Source organism: Ctenopharyngodon idella, chromosome 5 (assembly GCF_019924925.1).
Source record: "Ctenopharyngodon idella isolate HZGC_01 chromosome 5, HZGC01, whole genome shotgun sequence".
Classification (NCBI taxonomy): Eukaryota; Metazoa; Chordata; class Actinopteri; order Cypriniformes; family Xenocyprididae; genus Ctenopharyngodon; species Ctenopharyngodon idella.
Window position 1 is genome coordinate 32264507 of NC_067224.1, and position 17486 is coordinate 32281992.

General features: G+C 34.9%; 1 long non-coding RNA gene across 2 annotated transcripts; it reads left to right on the forward strand.

Moving 5' to 3' along the window:
* Positions 1-89: 89 nt before the first annotated feature.
* Positions 90-17140, forward strand: LOC127513473 (uncharacterized). Of its 2 annotated transcripts, none has more exons than XR_007930413.1 (7): positions 90-110; positions 13906-14086; positions 14350-14466; positions 14553-14609; positions 15299-15481; positions 15887-16021; positions 16998-17140. It is a non-coding gene; the product is annotated as an uncharacterized LOC127513473 (long non-coding RNA). The 2 variants fall into 2 exon arrangements; XR_007930412.1 differs by lacking the exon at positions 90-110 and adding an exon at positions 13094-13150.
* The last annotated feature ends 346 nt before the right edge of the window (positions 17141-17486 follow it).

Sequence of the window (17486 nt, forward strand, 5' to 3'; positions counted from 1 at the left end):
CTCATATGAAGGAAGCTCCTCCTCAGTGCTTCTTCACATGCAGTCCCCACACACAAAGATACACCACAAGAGCAATCAGACATCCACATCAACAACTCATTTCATTTCAGGTAAAATATTGTATGCATCCATTAACATATAGAAGTGTAACATCTATAAATTATCTTTTGACTTTCGTGATTTTTTTTTTTCACACCAGTGATAGTTTTAGTGTTGCTCGTTGTTGCTCATTTACTGTTATAACTTGGCTCGTAAAATTCAGTTTTTCCATTTTTCCATTTCTTTGGACATTATGCTACAAAATACAATCAGGCATGTTATTTGTGAACAATGTAGATTTTATCCTCTGATATTTCAGAAGAGCGGAGAAACTCCAAATGCATCCTTGTCAAAAACACTCTATACATTTATCTTGACTGTTTATCTCAGAAAATCAAATGATTGTGATATGAGTATATATTATAGTGACAACATTTTTAGCTGTGCAGTCCTTTTTTACTTTTACGTTTTATTTTACTTTTTATTACAGTGTAAAATACCCTGGCAGTATCACGGTTTTATAAGTCACATGGACAAGGGCATTAGCTAATGCTTTAAATATAAATACTGTACTGTACATGAAACAAAAAAGCAACCTTAAGTGAGTTGTGAAATGCAGAATTTGAATGCTTAATTACAGGTGAAAACTTTGCCTAGAATGGAAACCAGCAAGGTGATCTCAACTGACAAAGCTACAGTTGTCATCCAAATAAATCCACAGATGACACAAGATGCTGATGATGGACAGGAGGCCAGAGGAGCATATCATAATACGACTCTCGCAGAATTTTTCAAAGTACAACCAAAGGCATTGGGGGTAATGCATTTAATGATGAATTATAATTATGAATGATTTGGGGAATATTTTTAGTATCTCATTTTCTTCTGTTATAAAATGAACAGAAAATTAAAACATGTTGTCATATGTTCTCAAGTTAATAGATATATACCAGTCTGATTGCCTTTAGACATAGTGCATAAAACATTCATATAGCTTCTTTGTGTGTGTGTGTGTGTGTGTGTGTGTGTGTGTGTGTGTGTGTGTGTGTGTGTGTTTCCAAACATGAAGGATATGCCATCATGCAAAAATATAAACAGTTGACCCATATCTGATTCTGCCCCCTCTAGACTGTCCAAATAATGATTGGAGTGGTGTGCTTTTTATTTGGTACCGTGTACATCTATCTCTACGGTTACCATCACAAAGGTGGCATAACCTACGGGGGATCCCTTATTGTAAGTTTCATTTGATTGCTTTATAGTCTCTGATTTTAATTTCCAGAATGAACTCTGAAATGTCCTGTGTTTCTCTTTCAGTACATCAGTGCTGGATCTCTGTCTGTTGCAGCTCAGAATAAACTTATTTCATGTGTGTGGTACGTACATATAACTTGCTTAAATCTGTGGGGATAACTCTTCTTTTGTCAATAATAGTGTATGTATATTATAGTGTATGTAAATAATGTATGTAATACATTATTTCTGATTGTAATTGTACACATTACTCAATAATTATTGTGCAATTTAAACAAGCTTTCAAAATATAGCAGTCCAGATATTTGAAAAACTGGGCCTGGACCGACCTTTCCTAACTCATCTGATATTTAACAGTTATAAGTTTCTGTGATCACAAAACCATTTCAGTCATCTGTTATTTGAGTAAAGACTGCATGCAGTAGGGTACAATGGGGCTACAGGGTAAAAGAGCCATTGGGATTTTATTTTCATCCCTTAACACCAAATAACAACAAAAAACATATCACTTTCTTGAATCTACCTTTCTATTTACATGGTTTTGATGAAAACAATTCTTCTACAACCACAATACTTTCCATGGTAAACTCTCTCTCTGAGAACTGACAGATCAAGACATCTGACTCATCAATTTACATAGTTAAAAAGTGAGTTCAGGGTGTTTTATAAGTAGTATTACTGTCACTTTTCACATGTCAGTTTTTCTTCCTGTAGGTGAAAGCCTCTCTTATAATGAATGTGATCAGTGCCATGACTGCAGGGATAGCCATTATTATGATCTCCTTGTGGATAAATAACAACTCAGAGTTCTATCATAGATGCTACTTTGTCTACAGTCGTGACTATGGTCATGGCTACGGTCGTGACAACGGTTATTCCAAAGAAATCTGTTCATATTTGAAGGTAAATGTACAATGTGTGACACACACACAAAAAATAATCTGTTTAATTTGATTAACTTATTGTTAATTGTATTAGTTTTATTAACTTAGTTCACCCAAAAATTACAATTATGTCAGAATTTAAAGTAATTTTTACAAATAAAGACTGTGATGGTCACTCTTTTCCATACAATCATAATAACTAGGGACTGGAGATTTCATGCTTCAAAATGATGCAAAGGCACCATAGAAGTATCATAAAAATGGCAAAGTAATCCATGCAACTTGTGTGCTATGTTCCAAGTGTTCAAAAGCCATATGATGCCTCAATATGGTATAATGCAATATAATATTTAGAAACTCACTCAATATAATTGATGGAATATTATTTGTGAAACTACTTTCATATGATAATGTTGAATATTTTTAGAGATATAATCTGGGGATCAGTGGAATATAGCTGGTGTTCTCCATCCTCCAGTTCATCATCTCCATCTGTATCTCAGGGTTTGCCTGCAGAGCCACCTGCAACAGAGACTCTACAGTAGTCAATGTGGCACTAAACCAGGTAAATGATTTACAACACGCTTCATTGTAAACTACATCCTTTTTTTCTACTGCTAAATTGTTGAATTGCATGACACTGGGCTATTCACTTTGTTATCACAAAATAGCCTATAAAATAGTCTTTGTGTGGATCTTGTTAGTCTCTTGTGTATTAACATCTTGTCTGTTAATTCCCAGGGATACTGAGTCACAGTGAGAAGATCCTACAATCCAAACATTGCAAGGAATGAATATCTCATATTTGTGCTTCTGAGCAAGCTTTTTATTTTATTATTATTATTTTTTTTTTAAACTGTTCAAGTGTTACAGGAACTTAACAGAAAAAATGAGAAATGAGAATTTAAAGTAAATCAAAAGGCTTGTGTAATGTTTATTGGCACAAAGACACTTTGGTGGGGAGAAAACGACAACAAAGACATAATAATTTAGTAACACTTTACAATAAGGTTCATTTGTTACCATTGAGCAATACATTTGTTAATCTTTGTTAAAGGATTAGTCCACTATCAAATAAAAATGTCCTGATAATTTACTCACCCCCATGTCATCCAAGATGTCCATGTCTTTCTTTCGGAAAAACTGAAAAAACGGAACGTGGCGCCAGTTCTGTTTTTTCCGTAAATTGAATAGGGAAGGCGTAGGACATTTAGCGTAAGCTTTTTGAAGAATACGGAATCGCGTTCTGGTGGAAGCACTTGTGATGCGATCATTTGTGCCTATAAAGCATATACATTTTGAATTTTTTTAGAAAATGACAGATCGTTTCGCTAGATAAGACCCTTATTCCTCGTCTGGTATCGTTTAAAGCCCTTTGAAGCTGCACTAAAACTGTAATTTTGACCTTCAACCGTTTGGAGACCATTGAAGTCCACTATAAGGAGAATAATGCTGGAATGTTTTCATTAAAAACCTTCATTTCTTTTCGACTGAAGAAAGAAGGACATGGACATCTTGGATGACATGGGGGTGAGTAAATTATCAGGAAAATTTTATTTGAAAGTGAACTATTCCTTTAAGGTTAGTTAATAAAAATAAGTGGTAACACTTGACAATAAGGTTAAGTAATTAACATTATTTAACTACATTAGTTAACATGAACTAATAATGAACTGCATTTATACAGCATTTATTAATCTTTGTTAATGTTAATTTCAACATTTACTAATACATTATTAAAATCTTGTTAACATTAGTTAATGCACTGTGAACTAATATGAACAAACAATGAACTACTGTATTTTCATTAACTAATGTTAACGAAGATTAGTAAATACAGTAAGAAATGTATTGCTCATGGTTAGTTCATGTTAGTTCACAGTGCATTAACTAATGTTAACAAATACAACTCTTGATTTTAATAATTTCAACATTTACTAATACATTAACATTAACAAAGCATTAATAAATGCTGTATAAGTGCAGTTCATTATTAGTTCATGTTAACTAATGAACCTTATTGTAAAGTGTTATCCTTATTTCTCTGGATTTAAACATTCTTGGAAGCATTTGGTATAATGACAAAATATATAACATTGTTCTAGTGGTTTTTGTATATTTTAATCCAAAAATTTTACATATTGTGCCTTTAAATTCACAGTAAAAAACATATTTAATTTACTGATGTAATGTTAATTTACCAACCTAATGAGGTACAAACATCTGTTTTGACTTTAATTCACTTTTTTTCATCTTACACCTTTAACCCTTTTAACCCCACAACAAAATCCTCAGTGTTTAATGAACACTTATATGTGTGCACACTACAGTGTTAGTCGATTATCCTGTCGATCGATTGCTCCTGTCTGCCTCGCTGCTCAGAGTGGTTTGTGTCTGTAACTCCGTATAGCTTTGTTTTGAATCTCTTACTTTCATTCATTTTTGCTTATATTATCATTACTTTATATATAACATTGCCTACCACATTAATCGGACGTCGCTAGCTTTTAATCTTTGAATCTAAATCGCTATTACAACGCGTTTGCATCTCGCTAGCTTGTTAACTTGTCATCAGTCTCTCGCGCGCTCATTAATTGACTCAACGCGTTCATCAAACAGCTGTGGTAAGTCGGATCAGTCTACAAACACGGTGAGTCATGTCATCCTCTCCTAGTGTTATATCATGTTCTGTTTGCCACATGTTCAGTATAGCTTTCTCTGTCAGCGACGAGGGATTTACATGTCATAAATGTAGGGAAATAGTCAGGCTGACAGAGAAAATCTCAGAATTAGAGACACGCATCCAAACTTTAATTGAGGATAGTAAGAATGTAAGGGCTTCAGATACTGTTTTGGATGCGACTAGCTTAGTGAACTCTGTACATTGTTCGGTTCCGGCTGTAGAGCCCGCGCGGCAGGGCACTTGGGTAACGATGAGGCGGCCTAGCCGCGGAAAACACCACTCTTCCGTTCCAATAAGAACATCAAACAGGTTCTCCCCACTCAGTGAAACACCCACTGAGAATCCTGTTGAAAGTGCCCTAGTTATTGGCGATTCTATTACACGGAACGTGAAAATAGAGACACCAGCCACCATAGTCACATGTTTGCCAGGAGCCAGAGCACCTGACATTAAAGCAAATTTAAAAGTGCTGGCTAATGCTAATCGTAAATACTCTAAAATCATTATTCACGTCGGCACTAATGATGTTCGACTTCGCCAGTCGGAGATCACTAAAATTAACATTAAAGAGGTGTGTGAACTCGCAAGTACAATGTCAGGAAAAGTAATCTGCTCTGGTCCCCTTCCTGTTCGTCGGAGTGATGAGATAGTTAGCAGATTATCATCACTCAATGGCTGGCTGTCTAAGTGGTGTCCGCAGAATAATATAGGTTTCATAGACATTTGGAAAAGTTTTTGGGGGAGACCTGACCTGTTGAAAAGAGATGTTATTCATCCTATCCCTCTCTAGTAATATGGAACATAGTCTTAGAGCTGAAATATGACAAACTGGGGCCCAGGTCAGGAAGCAGACATACTGGCTAAACCGACCGTCTGCTAGCTGCCTCACGTTACAGAAGTCAGATAATTCCCAACACATAGAAACTCTTACACCTAGATATTATCACATAGAGACTGTGTCTGTACCCCGAATTAGTAAAAACAAAAAACTTCCAAACCCATTTAATGGTAAAAATTTAATTGATGTTCAACAAATAAAAAAAATAGAGATAATACTGATAAACAAATGATAAAGGGTTGTTAAAGGATGATGGGTTGTTAAATATTAGATCCCTTTCTTCAAAAGCACTTATTGTAAATGATATTATCACAGACAATAATCTGGATTTGCTGTGTTTGACAGAAACTTGGCTAAAATCAGACGATTACATTACTTTAAATGAGTCTAGCCCTCAAGGTTATTATTTTCGACACAATCCTCGTCAGAAAGGCAAAGGGGGAGGTGTTGCTGTAATTTATAGTAATTACAGTATTAGTCAAAAATCTTTCAAATATAATTCCTTCGAAGTGATGGTACTTTATGTAACATTATGTAAGTTGACATTTGTGCTGGCTACTGTATACAGGCCACCAGGACACAATACAGATTTTATCAAAGAATTTGCTGATTTTCTATCGGAGTTAGTACTAGCTGCAGATAAAGTCCTTGTTGTTGGTGATTTTAATATCCATGTAGATAATGAAAAAGACGCATTAGGATTGGCATTTACAGACATTCTAAATTCTATTGGAGTTAGACAACACGTGTCAGGACCCACTCATTGTCGTAATCATACTTTAGATCTAATATTGTCACATGGAATCGATATTGATGCCGTTGAAATTCTGCAGCAGAGCGACGACATCTCAGATCATTATCTAGTCTCGTGTATACTACATTTAGTCAAGGCTGCTAAACTGCCTCCCTGCCATAAATATGGTAGAACCATCACTTCTTCCACTAAAGATCGCTTTATAAATAATCTTCCTGATCAGTTTCATCGCCTTAGCATACCAGATAGCTTAGAAGACCTCGATGTTGCAACAGAAACTATTGCCTCTGTCTTTTCCAGCACATTAGACTCAGTTGCTCCTTTGCGTTTAAAAAAGATTAAGGAAATTAATCCAATGCCGTGGTACAATAAAGGTAGCAGCCAGAAAAATGGAGCGCAGCTGGAAGAAAACAAAACTAGAAGTTTTTCGCATTCGTGGAGAGAGAGAATGATTGAGTACAGAAAGGCCGTAAAAACTGCTAGATCTGCCTATTTTTCAAAACTTTTAGAAGAAAATAAGCACAACCCTAGGTATTTATTTGATACAGTGGCTAAATTAACAAGAAATAAAGCTTCAACTTCTGATGTTTCCAAAGAGCACAGCAGTAATGACTTTATGAACTTCTTTACTCGCAAGACTGACAATATTAGAGAGAAAATTATAACCATGCAACCATCTACTACAGTATCGCGTCAGACAGTGCATTGTAGTGTCCCTGAGGAAAAATTCAATTCATTTACTGCTTTAGGAGAGGAAGAATTGTCTAAAATTGTTAAATCATCAAAATCAACAACATGTATGCTAGACCCTATACCGACTAAGCTATTGAAAGAGATGCTTCCAGAGGTCATAGATCCTCTTCTTAATATCGTTAATTCATCTTTATCACTAGAATACGTAGCGAAACTTTTTAAGCTGGCTATTATTAAACCTCTTATTAAAAAACCACAACTTGATCCTAGGGAATTAGTCAATTACAGGCCGATCTCAAATCTCACTTTTCTGTCAAAAATACTAGAAAAGGCAGTATCATCACAACTATGTTCCTTTTTAGAAAGAAATAGTATCTGTGAGGATTTCCAGTCAGGATTTAGACCGTACCATAGTACTGAGACTGCTCTCATTAGAGTTACTAATGATTTGCTCTTATCATCAGATCGTGGTTGTATCTCTCTATTAGTGTTACTGGATCTTAGTGCTGCATTTGACACTATTGATCACAATATTCTTTTAAATAGACTCGAAAATTATGTTGGCATTAGTGGAATTGCACTGTCAATGTTTAAATCATACTTATCTGACCGTTATCAGTTTGTAGTAGTAAACGAAGAGATGTCATATTGATCACAAGTTCAATATGGAGTACCGCAAGGCTCAGTACTAGGACCGTTGCTGTTCACTCTGTACATGCTACCCTTGGGAGATATCATTAGGAAGCATGGCGTTAGTTTTCACTGTTACGCTGATGATACTCAGCTCTATATATCTTCACGCCCTGATGAAACTTACCAATTCACAAAATTAACGGAATGCATAGCTGATATAAAAAATTGGATGACCAGTAATTTCCTACTACTAAATTCAGAAAAAACAGAGATTCAAATTTTTGGACCAAAAACTTCTTCACGTAATAACCTAGAATACTGTCTAACACTTGATGGCTGCTCTAAGTCTTTGTCGTCAGTTAGGAACCTGGGTGTGCTCTTTGATACCAATCTTTCATTTGAAGGCCATGTTTCTAGCATCTGTAAAACCGCATTCTTCCATCTTAAAAATATATCTAAACTACGACATATGCTCTCAATGACAAATGCAGAACAGTTAGTTCATGCGTTCATGACCTCAAGGCTAGATTACTGTAACGCTCGTACAAAATGCAGCAGCTAGAGTTCTTACTAGAACTAGGAAGTATGACCATATTAGCCCAGTTCTGTCAACACTGCATTGGCTTCCTGTTAAACATTGTATAGATTTTAAAATCTTGCTAATTACTTACAAAGCACTAAATGGTTTAGCTCCCCAATACCTGAGCGAGCTCTTAATGCATTATAGTCCTTCACGTCTATTGCGATCTCAGAATTCAGGCCAGCTGATAATACCTAGAATATCAAAATCAACTGCAGGCGGTAGATCCTTCTCCTGTTTGGCACCTAAACTCTGGAACAATCTTCCCAGCATTGTTCGGGAAGCAGACACACTCTGTCAGTTTAAATCTAGACTAAAAACGCATCTCTTTAACCTGGCATACACATAACACATTATCAATTTATTTTTTCAAATCCGTTAAAGGATTATTAGGCTGCATAAATTAGGTCAGCCGGAACCGGGAACACTTCCTATAACACCAGATGTACTCATTTCATCAGAAGAAGAATGGCATCTACGCTAATATTAGTCTTTCTGTTTATCCCGAGGTTTACCGTAGTCAACCGGATCCAGGCCGTATCCAGGTGAGATTGAGGACCTACGCCTTGACACGACCACAACGCACCCCTGAAGTGTCAGCAGAGATTGAGTCAACTAGATCATCCATTGTGAAGGCCTCATCGACACGACAGCCAGTGGCACAGTTCCTCAACAAACCGTCCGTACCGGCGTGATGAATACGATGGATTGAACTGGATTGAACTGGAATAAATACTTTGAATGTTGCGATCCTATTGGGCTTATGATAGATACCTGAATCGTAACAAAGCACTGTTTGCCAGAGGAGAACTGGCCCCCCGACTAAGCCTGGTTTCTGTTTGCCTGTTTGCCACCTGATGTCACCTGTTGGAGTTTGGGTTCCTTGCCGCTGTCGCCTTTGGCTTGCTTAGTTGGGGACACTTGACATTTGACATTTGATATTCAACAGTGCTTTGCATCTGCCTACATTGACAGCATTTTGTTTAAGAGCTGCTGTGCAGCCAAAATTATATACCATTTATCACTGTAAAGCAATACAATCTGCATTGTAAAAAGCACTATATAAATAAAGGTGACTTGTTAGAGTAACAGTGCAGCAGTGCTTAAGTTAATAAAGTAATTAAGTGACTAAGTGAGGATTGACCATTACTGAGGAATACTTGCTGTTAACAAGCGCAATCATTGAAGGAAAGAGAAACAACAACAGAAAAAAAGAGACGAGACAAACAGAAACAGAAACACAAGAACCACAACTGACTTCAGGCACAGCCTTAAAATCAGATATTAAATCTCTCAAGATCTGATTAAGAAACTCCACAAACAGCATTACCAGATTCACTTATTAGCCTACTAATCAGACTGACTTTATTTCTCTCAGACATCTACAGAAGATCTTATTGGGAATTAACAGAGGTTTAGATGTTTTGGTTCATTTGATGTTACCATCGTGGTGATCAGTGTTTGCTTTACCCTTGACTTTTAACATTAGCTTTTCTTTGGTTGTTGCAATTGTGTTTTTGAAACATTTGTTGTAACAAAAAAAAAAAAAAAAAACCCAAGGCAAAATGTGATCGTGGTGCGTTTTCTGTACAACGATGTAACTCGCTGCTTCGAGATATTTTCTTTCAGCTGCCTTCTTAAACTTTCACTGCAGCAGTATTATTCCTGCCTTGTAAATGCGTTTAATTTCATGATATTTTTCATAACGATCTCTTAATCTTCAGAAGAGAAGTGAATTGCGCAGCTCTCTCGTGAGAAGTGAATCAAACGGATGCTCTGCATGTTCCGTGTGATTGGCTGTTCGCCGCACATGTCACACTTTCAGGTGCACGCGCTTCAGAGTTAATCGCAAACTCTGGATTAAACCTGAGTTGACAGAGAAAGTTTAAACCGAGCGTTGTGCAACAGCTGATCCTGGGGCCTGTACCATGAAGCCGGATTCACTGGCTAGCCAGGTAAGTTTCAGATTAGTTTGCGCCAATCCTGGGTTTTAGGTACCATGAAAGTGACTTGGCTTTCAGCAGTGTTCATCACCATAGTAACTTATGCTCCACGGCTAACCTGCTCCGGGGTAGGTTATGTTCTGGGTAAGAGATCTCAAACCGAAATTGGACCAATCAGATGTGAGAAAAGTGATACTGACACATCCAACGCAATAAAGTCACGCCCCCGGTTTCTCTTCCTCCAAATTAAAGGTCACTATATAGTAAAAACAAATATTTAAAGATGAAATTGTCTGGCTTTAATGATAATTAGAATTATTTTATGATTTATATAATTATTATATGATCTATATTATTATTAATCCATTACACACAAGCAATTTTAGTTATCATTAAGCATTTAGTTTAAATGAATATTAATATATACAGATCATATGTAATGTAAATAAGCTGTAGATTCAATAGATAGCTCTTTAAAAATGACAACATGTGACCTTACATGTTTGAGTATTATGAAGCAACTATATAAACTAACTTCACGTTTCACTTGCACTGATAGAGCAAGATCATTTCTTTTATTTTTCCTCTTTCATAGACAAGTATTTTCTTTAGTGTAAATGCGTTTAAATTCTTCATTTTCTTCAGTCTCTTAACCTTCAGCAAAAGAGTTTTGAATCCCGCTGGCTCTCTCGCGAGAAGTGAATCAGAGTTTCTCTCTGTTGTAAGGCATGTGATTGGCTGTTCACCACTGATGTCACACATTCATGTGCACGTGCTCCACAAACTCAGGATCAAAGCCTGAGTTGACAGAGAAAGTTGATGATCAGCATCATGGTACCAACAAAGCTGGATTGGAGTGGTTTGGTTTTGTCAACTCGAAACTAATCCTATAACCCTGAGTTTGTTCAACTACCATCATGGTACGTTAGTTAATGAACTGTGAACATGAACAAACAATGAACTGTATTTTCATTAACTAATGCTAACGAAGATTAGTAAATACAGTAACAAATATATTGCTCATGGTTAATTCATGTTAGTTAACACAATAATGTCTAACTAATGAACCTTATTGTAAATTGCTATCAAGACTTTTAAACTTATTTCCAAAAATAAAAATTTTGAACTATGTTGTGCTATTCAGACATACACAGACATCAAGAATCAGCATATGAATCTCAACGATGGTGACAATCAACAAAATAGATAAACAGATTAGCTCTGAACATCACAAAACAAGCTACTAAAAAGTCATAACAAAAACAACAGCAATAACTACAGCAAATAGTAAGAATTAAGAGAAAAGAACAGGACAACTCAGCAGAATAATTTCTTTATGTTGCAGTGCATGCTGGGAGTCATGCGGCATGAAGCTTTTTAGCTTCATGGCTTGTCACCATTGTTGAGATGCATATGCTGATTCTTTATGTCTGTGTGTCTCAATGATGGAATGATTTTGAATGCAAACTGTTTTTAAAATGTTTCGTATTATCTGATTGTCATGCTACAGAATTGCAAAGATGACTTGAACCATTAATAAACAGCCAATGCTGTCTGATTACATTTGTTCTTACGTATCAGAGCATCTATGCACATGCACACTCTTCAAAAATGGTGCTTTAAATCTCTTGACAAACTAAAATATATAGATGACATTTGTATATGTTCAAAATAAAAGATATACATTGTACTTAATGTCAGCTTGCTTACTTTCCTCAAGATAATAAGTCCACATGTCATAAAAACAAGAAACTATGCTTCTAACCACAGCTCAAGAGCTGTTGTTCCAACCACACAACCACCATTGTTGAGATGCATATGCTGATTCTTTATGTCTGTGAGACATTCAAAACATTTTGAATGCAAACTTTTTAAAATGCTTTATTGTCATGCTACAGAATTGCAAAGATGACTTAAACCATTAACAAACAGCCAATGCCATCTGATTATGTATTCATTTTGCTTTTTTTGTTATAACAAATGTATCTTAAAGTTGTCTTTTAATAGAAATATCCCTTTAATGCCTGATGATCGCATTAGATTATGTGCATAAGTGCAAATAAAATTACATGTGTAGTAGAGTACAATGCTTATATCGCTTATTTCTGCTTCTTTTTTGACTGTGTTTTGTTCCGGAAATTCTGTACTCTTTCAGAAGAAGCATAATAGAACCCCTTACTGTATAACAGTGAAAACATGGATTGCCGGAAAATAACTGTGTTTTAATATCAGTGACAGGGAAGCGGTGTGTCCTAAATGACTGAAAAATCCGTCAATGGCTGGTAAAGTAAATTCTTATGTACACTACCAGTGGACTAGACAATAATTCACATACTCACATACTCTTACACAAACTAGTGAAAAAGTATTAATAGGCTACTCAATCAAAAGAGTAAACAGAACTACAAGCCAAGTATACTTAGAATACTTAATTATACTTAGTATATCTCGATCAAAAGATTAAGTACCAGTAGAGGCCAAATATACTTAGACTTTTCTGTCAGTATAAGCCAAGTGTACTTGTGTCATTTTTTAAGAATGTTTCTGAGAAGTAAAAAGTAGACTAAAAGTAGACTTTTTTTAGTTTAAAAGATGTATACTAATACCACACTTGAATAAACTTCTTTTTGGTAAGGGTATCACAGATATGGCTGTAATTTATGTTACCTTGAAGTTTTTATCTGTATGTAAAGCCTTTTGAATTTTAGGAGAAAAGACATCAACATAATTCTTAAAAGTATAAAGCAAGTTGAAGGAAGCTCCTCCTTCATGGTTTTTTCAGTCCCCACATACAAAGATACACCATAAGAGCGATCAGACATCCTCGTCAACAACTCATTTCATTTCAGGTAAAATACTTTATGCATCAGTTAATATCTATAGTTTATTATTATTATTATTATTATTATTATGTCTGTATTTATATACACACTTTGATATACATCAGTTAAAAATAATGGTCACACTTTAGGTTAGGGTCCAGTTCTCACTATTAACTAATTAACTATTAACTATGACTTTTGCCTCAAGAAACTTCTAATTATTGCTTATTAATAGTTAGTAAGGTAATTGTTAAGTTTAGGTATTGGGTAGGATTAAGGGATGTAGAATATGGTCATGCAGAATAAGGCTTTAATATGTGCTAATAACCAATATCATAATAATATATATGCCAATAAGCAACTAGTTAATATTGAGAATTGGGCCCTGTTACCAAAATAATTCTCATCTTTTGATTTTTTTGATCCTGCAAAATATTGGAACAATGTAGATTTTATCCTCTGATCTTTCAGAAGAGAGGAGAAACTCCAGTGGCATCCTTTTCGAAATACTATACATTTATCTTGACTGTTTATCTCAGAAAATCAAATGATTATGATATATGTTATAGTAACAACATTTTTAGCTGTGAGGTTCTTTTTTTACTTTTACTTTTTTATTATAATGTTAAAAAAATCACTGGCAGTATCAAAGTTTTATGAGTCACTAACTAATTAAGTTAGTGAATTAACTAATGCTTTAAATATAAATACCGTACATGAAAAGCAGAAAAAAACAACCTTAAGTGAGTTGTGAACTGCAGAATTTGACTGCTTATTTACAGGTGAAAACTTAAAATGGAAACCAGCAAGGTCATCTCAACTGACAAAGCTACAGTTGTCATCCAAATAAATCCACAGATGACACAAGATGCTGTTACGTGTGATGATGGACAGGAGGCCAGAGGAGCATATCATAATACGACTCTCGCAGAATTTTTCAAAACACAACCAAAGGCATTGGGGGTAATGCATTTAATGATGAATTATATGTATGATTTTGAGAAATATTTTTAGTATTGTTTTCTTTTGTGACAAAAATGAACAGAAAATAAAATAAAATAAATAAAACCTGCTGACATATGTCCAAGTTAATAGATGTATGCTGGTCTGATTGTCTTTAGAGTGCATTAATAAATTGTTTTGTGTTTGTGTGTATCCAAACATGCACGATATGCCATTGTGAAAGAAAAAAAAAAAAACACTTGACCCATATCTGCCTTCTCTAGACTGTCCAAATAATGATTGGAGTGGTGATTTTCTTATTTGGTATCATACGCACCACAGTCTACCATTACCGAGATATTTCTGTCATTAGTGGCATAACCTACTGGGGATCCATAGTTGTAAGTTTCATTTAATGGTTTTGCTTTATTGTCTTTGATTTTAATTTCCAGAATGAACTTTGAAATTTCCTGTGTTTCTTTCTCAGTACGTCATTGCTGGATCTCTGTCTGTTGCTGCGCAGAATAAACTTCACCTGTGTGTGGTACGTATGTACATATAATGTGAAGAATCTGTGGGTGAAAGCTCTTCTTTTGTCACATTGTTTCTAATGTATACATACACTATTATTCAGATTACTCAAGAAATTGTTGTGCAATTTAAACCATTATAAGCTGTCAAAAATATAGTAGCAGTTCAGATATCATCATCTGTTAGCAGCAAAGCATTTAAACAGAGGTAAAAGGACCAGGAAAATTGGACATCTAAATAGAAACTGCTTCAGTTACACAACTGACCTTGCACAACTTATCTGGTATTCAACAGTTATGAGTTTCTGCAAGCACAAAGCACTTTCAGTCATCTGTTATTTGAATAAAGACTGCATAGTTGAGATTTTATCTTCATCCCTAAACACCAAATAACAACAAAACCCAAGCTCTACCTCCTATAGGACTTTGATCACCATACATTAATTTGATTACATACCAGTTAAAAAAAATTAAAAATAATATCCACAATTCTTTTACAACCACAACACTTTCTATGATAAATTCTCCTTTCCTCGTGGTCTGAAACGTGCAGATAACAGATTTCTTAGAAAAAAAATAGACATTCATCCTTTTACCACTGACAGATCAATCTTACTCATTTTCAATCAATTTACATAGTTACATGTTTTACGTGTACACCATTACTATTTCACCTTTCACATGTCAGTTTTTCTTCCTGTAGGTGAAAGCCTCTCTTGTAATGAATGTGATCAGTGCCATGACTGCAGGGATAGCCATTATTATGATGTCCACGGTGATAACTTTCAACTCAGATGTCCATGAAAGATGCTACTATGACTATAATCAGGACTACAATCATGGTTATGGTTATGATTATACCAAGCAATTCTGTTCAGATTACAAGGTACTAAAATTTACTATGTGCAATACAAAATGAATGTAATCTGTTTGATTTCAAAATAATAATAATAATAATAATAATAATAATAATAATAATAAATTGTTTCCCCTAAAAATTGTGTCATAATTTAACATAATTTTTTACAAATAAAAACTGTGATGGTCGCTCTTTTCCATACAATTACAATAGGTAGGGACTGAAGATATCATAGTTTAAAATGATGCAATGGCACCATAAAAGTATCATAAAACTATGACAAAGTATAGTCCATGTGACTGGTGAGCTATCCAAATATTGTAATAATGCTTTCTTAGTATGATGTAATATAATTTTAGAAACTCACTCAATACAATTGATGGAATATTATTTGTAAAACTACTTTCATATGCCTGTTGAATATTTTTTTAGACATTTGATCTGGGGATCCTTGGAATATTGCTGGTGTTCTCCGTCCTTCAGTTCATCATCTCCATCTGTATCTCAGGATTTGCCTGCAAAGCCACCTGCAGCAGCTCTACAGTGGTCAATGTGGCACTAAACCAGGTAAATGATTTAAAGGGATAGTTCACCCAAAAATGAAAATCATTTACTCACTTGTTCCAAACCTGGAACAAGGAAGATATTTGGAAGAATTCTTGTAACCAAGCAGATTGTAGTAACCCACCTGGTTGTTGTAACCCACTTGGTTACAACAATTCTTCCAAATATCTTCCTTTGTGTATAGCAGAACAAAGAAATTTATACTGGTTTAGAACAACTTGAAGGTGAGTAAATGATGACAGAATTTTAATTTTGGGGTGAACTATCCCTTTAATCAAATCAAGGGCCTTTAAAATGAAGATACCAAAAGGAAAGTTTGTTAAAAACCAGAATCTAAAAGGATATTAAGAAGTGTTTAATACTTACAGGCATCCAAACATGAGGCAAAAAACACAAGAAGTGCTTTTTGTCATTTTTGAACTGTCACCATTGGCATATAATGACACAATGATTGCTAAAGTCAATAGACCTACCAATCTCTAAGTAAAAATAAAGTAATTATGCTGCCATCTTTCTAAAGACATTTTACACCCCACTAATTTGGCTCCAAATCTCAGGTGAAAATTGTCAATTTGACCCCCCCTCTACAATAGTGGATTCCTCAGTAAATATACATCTGTGACATTTAACATTTTGGCTTTCATCACTATTTATGTTTGTCTTTCTACAGAAAAAAATATTGACAATGTTCAAATGCAACAAAAGTGCTAAGGTCTTGAACCACTCCAATAAACGCTCAATTTTTAAAAGTTTTTAAAAAGGAGAGGATGAGGGTTTGATGATAATGTAATTGCTATATCATCTTAACCCAACAACCAATAGTTATTTTAATTTAGATTCAACAAGCCACAACCACAAAGGTGAAACTAGCAGAATGGAAAGGAAATATAAAGCGACCAGAATATGTTCCATTGTAAACGGCCTTTAACCTCATGGTCTGATACTTGTGTACTAATATATCTTGTCTGTTACTTCCCAGGGAAACTGAGAGTGAAAGTGATGAGAGCCAACAATCCAAATGTTGCAAGGAATCAATATCTCATATTGTTTCATCTAATGATTCAAGCAAGATTTTTTTTTTTTTTTTTTTTGTAATTGAAAACACATTAAATGACTTGTTTGTTGACACAAATACACTTACGTGTCTCCAGTGTCTTGTTTGTTTTAACCTAAAATAAATAAATAAATAAACAATTGTTGATTTTACAATTGATCTTGGGGTCAGTACATTTTTAACATTCAAATGGGGACAAGACATGTTTGGAATGTCTGGAATCAGAATTTTGTTACTGTCAGATAAAACCAGGTTTCAGTTTAATGAGAAAGAATTTGTCCCTGTCCATGACAAGAAAATTAGCAAAAGTTTGTGGTAAATTCATCCTCTGCATCCAGTCTCAGGATCTGCAAACTCACCTGCATCTATAGTGACCAATGTTTCACTAAACAAATTACATGGTTTTGGTAGCAG